Here is a 6,282-nt window from a genome sequence, read left to right on the forward strand (position 1 = left end):
TACTACGCTGCTGTAAAAAAGAAGGAGCTCTTACCATTTGCAGCAGCATGGATGGAATTGGAGAGCATTATGCTAAGTGAAATAAGCCAGGCAATGAAAGAAAAACACCACATGATCTCATTCATTTATAGAAAATAAGGAACATTATAACCTGATGAACAAGAAGATAGATACAGAGGCAGTAAAGCATCGAACAGACTGTCAAATTACAGTGGGAGGCTGGGGAGTGTTGGGGAGCGGGTGGTAAGAGATCAACCGAAGGATTCCTATACATGCATATAAGCACAACCAATGGACTCTTCCACCTTATTTTTTCTGGCACAATTCACTTCCTTGCTGCTGGAAGACTGAGTCCCCCTCCCGCAGGCTGTGGGCAGGGACCATCTCAGCTCCCAGGCTAAGTCATCAGCAGGGAGCCACATCAGGTTGCATACTTCTCTGCTTTCAGTCTCTCTAACTCACGCTTCTTCAACCAGCCAGAGACACGCCCAGCTTTTAAAGGGCTCATGTGACTCGGTTACACCCCTTGGATTGTCGGCCTACCTTAAGGTCAGCTGTGCCACTATCACGGGAAACCTAATCACAGGGGTACATTCCACGTCCTCACAACCTAAGGACTACGCAGTGTGTACACCAAGGGGGCGGGAAGTCCTGGACCGTCCTGGCGGCTCCTGCCACCACAGCATTTCCTCCAAACCCACGTTCGTTGCTCTCACGCTGTTATCTTGAAATCCACATCAATGGGAGTACTTGCACCACAGAAATTAGCAGATGCCGTAAATCGGGGCTTTCCTGTCTCCCTGCACCCCAAAGAGTAGGTTTATCAGCTAAGTGCTGAATAAATCTAACAAGAGATGGACCCGGCTCTACACTGAGTGAGGATGGCCCACATGCATGGGCCATACCTGGTCCATCAATTGGGAGACTCGATACTGGGAAAATGTCCGCTCTCCAGCAGTGATCTGTAGGTACAATCCAATCTCAATCAAAATCTCACTGGCTGTCTGTGTAAATCATGTGCTTCTAAAATTAACATAGAGGCGGGCTCTCTCTGGGGCACGCCCATGTCTTGTTTGTGGGAATTAAAGGAACTGACAATACTAAATCCCGGCAAGAACGTGTGTAACTGTGACTCTCATTCACTGCTGCTGGGAACGCAGTTAAGACAGCCGCTGACACCCTCTGAGCAACAACTCCACCCTTGAGTGTGGTCACCAACAATGACATAAAAGAGTCTCAAAAGTGGCTTTATTTAGGAATGGAAGACAACTCAACTATCTATGAGCAGAAGACTAGACACATAACTTATGCATATTCATAAAATGGAGTTTAACATAGCAGTGAACAAAAATTAACTACAGCCACATACAGCAATGAGTGAGTCACCCAGATATAATCGTGAGTGAAAGAAACACAAAAGAGTACATACAGTACACATCCAATGAAATTTAAGAAGAGGCAAACTAAAACTTCTACATTCATCAAAGACATTTTGGGGATAATTAAGACAATGTAAATAAGTAGAGTATTAGAGACTTGTTCATTTTCTTAAGTGTGATGATGGCATTGTTACCTTTCATCTGAAATAATTAAGAGTGAAGTGTCATGATATTTTTCAACCTACTTTTAAATAGTAAATACTAAGATCATTATTTTTATTATTAAAAATAAAGCTATTTTCATTTTGGAAAATCATAAGAAAGAACTATAGTTTTCTCATAAAATATAATATAAATGCTTCATTTTGGAATAAATTTTTAACCAGGAATAAAGGGAAAGATTGATATAGTTGACTATATTAAAATTAAGAACTAGTAAGAACTTCTTTCATCACAAGGTTAGTAAGAGAAAGAGTAAGCCACAAAATGAGACGAGATTAATGAGTATTCGCTTTACAATAATGCATTAGGCTGCATGTTTACCTGTCATGTGCTTCTCTGTGTGTTTTTGTTTTCCACAGAAGCAAATAAAAGGTTAAAAAGACATTGGGATGTAAAGGGCCCAGTGGATTTGCTCAGCCAGTAGCGCTCTGAGGAGGCCTTTATCTTGCTTGTTAAATGGGTCGTTTAGTTGAAAGGAGGGGTAGCTCTGCTGCCTGTGGAAGCCTTGAAAACAAACAAACACACACAAAAACTAACAAGCAATTTTCTCCAAAGTGCTGGGGAAGAAGAACCTGGGGCTGCAAAGAGGTGGGGACTCCGCCAGGGGAGCCGCCTGGAAAATATAAAACATGAAGCCAATTAATTTTCCCTGATTGGCATAAAAATTAATTTGCCTAAAATTATTCATGCTGGAGGGTTCTAATTATTCCTCTCCATCAAGATGCAAATTGAGTTTTGTGCAAGGAAAACAAGAGGGAGGCCAGAGGGAAATGGTGGGAGACAGGCCTATAGGGAGGAAGCAGCTGGGACCCAGGGGGTGACAAACACATAAGCATCCTGAGCTGTGTGTTTGGGGCGAGGGGGAGATCCTGGAGCCAGCTGCTGGAAGTTGCTCTTCCCTGAGAGGAAGCACTGAGGCAGAGAAGCACACCCGAGTGCCCATGCTGACAGCTCCGGCCCAATATGTGCCAAAGCTGGGGAGACCCAGAGCTGCTCCCTCAGCTGATGCCAGTGCTGGCGACAGCTACATAACAAAATAAAAGGATGTGCTGTATGTGCATCTCTGCTGGTGACGGGTGTTCAATAAATGCCTGATGACTCACTGCTGCGTTACTCATCTTCCAGCAGCCCACTAGAAAGTCACACCTAGTCTGGGCCAACCCTGTGCTAAGTGCTGGGGGCGCAGAGGGGAAGGTCAGCATTTACACCCCTGGGAGCCCACTGTCTGTGCTTACACTGCAGTAGACCATTCGAGTGTCCAGAAGCGTTCTTAGGGAGGACAGAGGTGCGAGTCTTCTATCACTGAGAGGCACAACGCACTGATGAGGAGAAATGAAGACCTAAACATATGGACATGCAAAGAACCCCGATTATCGGGGCATGAGGAGTGGACTGACTTGCTTTCCTGCCTATCAAGACATTTTAAGATGATGGTTGCTGGCCAGGGTTCCTCAGACAGAAGCAACAGGATGTGCACATGCCCAGAGAGATTTACTTTAAGAAATTGGCTTACACAGTTACAGACTCGGTAAGTCCAAAATCTGCAGAGTAGGCCAGGGCTGCAAACCAAGGAAGAGTCGCAGTTTGAGTACAAAGACTGTCTGCTGGCAGAATTCCTTCTTGCTCAGAGAAAACCAGTTTTTGTTTTCTTAAGACCTGCAACTGATTGGATGAGAATCACCCATATTGTTAAGATCAATTTGCTTTACTCAAAGCCCAGCAATTTATTTTTATATTTTTATTGAATTTGTTGGTTAACAAAATAATATAGGTTTCAAGTGTACAGTTCTATAATTCATCATTTTTATATTGTATTATGTGATCACCACCCAAAGTCAAGTCTCCTTCTGTCACCATTTATCCCCCATTTACCCTCTTCTACCACCCCGACCCCTTACCGCCTGGTGATCACCATACTGTTGTCTGTGTCTCTGAGGTGGTTGGTTTTGTGTTTGTTTGTTTTTGCTCAATCCTTTCACCTATTTCACCCAGCCCTCTGACCCCCCTCCCCTCTCACTGAGTCTGTTTCTATTTTATTTGTTAATTTATTTTGTTCATTAGATTCTACATGTAAGTGAAATCATATGGTCCTTGTCTTTCTCTGTCTGGTTTATTTCACTTAGCATAATACTCTCCAAGTCCATCCATGCTGTCACAAAAAGTGAGATTTCCTCCTTTTTAATGACCAAGTAGAATGCCATTATGTAAATGTACCACAGCTTTTTTATCCACTCATCTTCTGATGGGCACTTGGGCTACTTCCAAATCTTGACTATCCTATATAATAAAAGCCCTCACATGACGGCCGCCACAAGATGGTCACCACATATGGCCGCACGCACAGTGGAGGAGGGGCCCGGCGGCCACTTCATGCTGTGAGGCCTGGGCTTCCATGGCTCTGTGCAGTATGGAGGCTGGTCCCAGCATCTCTGCCACCTCATGTGGAGGAGGCAGGTCCCAGTGGAGGAGGCGGGTCATGGCAGGGGAGGGCAGTTGTGGGCGATTGGGCCTGCAGGGGCAGGGAGTCAGGAGCAAAAGGGCCAGCAGAGGAGGGCAGTTGGATGCAATCGGGCTGGCAGGGAAGGGCAGTTGGGGCCAATCAGCCAGCAGGGGAGCATCAGTTTGGCAGGGGAGTGGTTAGGGGGCAAACAGGCTGGCAGGCAGGCGAGCGGTTAGGACCAGCAGTCCTGGATTGTGAGAGGGATGTCCGACTGCCAGTTTAGGTCTGATCCTGCAGGGGTCCCAGATTGGAGAGGGTGCAGGCCAGGTGGAGGGACACCCCACCCCATGCATGAATTTCGTGCACCAGGCCTCTTGTTGTAAATAATGCTGCAATGAACACAGGGGTGTATATAGTCTTTCGAATTACTGTTTTGTGTTTCTTTGGACATATTTTCAGAAGTGGATTCATGGGGTCAAATGGCAGTTCCATTTTTAATTTTTGAAGGAAATTCCACAGTGGCTGCACAAATCTTCATTCCCACCACAGTGCACAAGGGTTCCCTTTCCTCCACGTCCTCACATACTCTTGTTGTTTGTTGACTTATTGATGGTAGCCATTCTGGCAGGTGTGAGGGGATTTCTCATTGTGTTTTTAGTTTGCATTTCTCTGATGATTAGTGATATTGGGCATCTTTTCATATATCTACTGGCCACCTGTTTGCCCTTTTGGAGAAGTGGCTATTCAGGTCGTTGGCCCATTTTTTAATTGGGTTGCTTGGGGTTTTTTGGTGTTGAGTTGTATGAGTTGTTTATAAATTTTGGATACTAACCCTTACCAAATGCATCACTGATGAATATGTTCTCTCATTCAGTAGGCTGTCTTTACATTTTGCTGATCGTTCCCTTGGCTATATAAAAACTGTTGCTCGATGTAGTCTCATTTGTTTGTTTTTACTTTTATTTCCCTTGCCCAAAGAGATATATCAGAAAAAATATTACTAAGAAAAATGTCTAAGATTTTACTGCCTGTATTTTCTTCTAGGGTTTTGTGGTTTCGAGTCTTACGTTTAAGTCTTCAATCCATTTTTAGTTTATTCTTGTATACGGTATGTTGCAAGAAAGCCGTCTAGTTTGTTTTTTTAAAAAGGACACCCAGATTGCAAATTTTCAGGCTGAGATGTCAATGGGTGCTACATTTAATATATATATTTTATTGATTTTTTTACAGAGAGGACAGGAGAGGGACAGAGAGTTAGAAACCATGATGACAGAGAAACATCGATTAGCTGCCTCCTGCACACTCCCCAGTGGGGATGTACCTGCAACCAAGGTACATGCCCTTGACTGGAATCAAACCTGGGACCTTTCAGTCCACAGGCTGACACTCTATCCACTGAGCCAAACCGGTTAGGGCAAGACAGTCTAGTTTTATTTTTTTGCATGTATCTGTCCAATTTTCCCAACAACACTTATTGAATTGACTATCTTTACCCCATTGTATGTTCTTGCCTCCTTTGTCAAATATTTGTTGACCATATAAGTGTGAGTTTACATCTGTTCTATTGATTTCTTTTTATGCCAGCACCATACAGCTGTTTTGACTACTGTAGCCTTGTAGTAGTTTCCTAGGGATATTATTTAAAAAATCAGCACGAGCTGAAACCGGTTTGGCTCAGTGGATAGAGCGTCGGCCTGCGGACTGAAAGGTCCCAGGTTCGATTCCAGTTGAGGGCATGTACCTTGGTCGCGGGCACATCCGCAGTGGGAGATGTGCAGGAGGCAGCTGATCAATGTTTCTCTCTCATTTATGTTTCTAACTCTCTATCTCTCTCTCCCTCCCTCTCTATAAAAAATCAATAAAATATTTTAAAAAATCAGCACGAACTAAGTGGCTTAAAATAACAAATTTAGGGAGAAACTAAGATGGTGGCATAGGGGAACACCGAGATTGCTGCCTCCTACAACAACTTCAGGAACACAATAAAAGGACAGGACGGTCAACATCCAGAACTACAGGAAGGCTGGAGGAGTGGAAATTCTACAACTAGAAGAAAAGAGAAAACCACATTGAGGGTCAGGAGCTGCGGAAATAAAGTGCAAAGGTACGATAGATAGCGCGCGGAAGGGGGCTGGTACCTGAGGACGCGGCTGGGGAGGGAGTCACAAGCTCCCGACTCGTCTGAACTCCAGTTCTGGGAAGTCTCTGGGGACCCAGGACTCATACAGGGAGAAACTGGTC

General features: G+C 44.4%; 1 long non-coding RNA gene across 1 annotated transcript; it reads right to left on the reverse strand.

Annotated features, from left to right (window-relative positions):
• Positions 1-1,229: 1,229 nt before the first annotated feature.
• Positions 1,230-2,209, reverse strand: LOC107185149. Its single transcript, XR_001516069.1, has 2 exons — positions 1,923-2,209; positions 1,230-1,580 (listed from the first exon to the last, which is right to left on the reverse strand). It is a non-coding gene; the product is annotated as an uncharacterized LOC107185149 (long non-coding RNA).
• Between the last annotated feature and the right edge of the window lie 4,073 nt (positions 2,210-6,282).

Source organism: Myotis davidii, unplaced genomic scaffold (assembly GCF_000327345.1).
Source record: "Myotis davidii unplaced genomic scaffold, ASM32734v1 scaffold249, whole genome shotgun sequence".
In the NCBI taxonomy this organism is placed as follows: Eukaryota; Metazoa; Chordata; class Mammalia; order Chiroptera; family Vespertilionidae; genus Myotis; species Myotis davidii.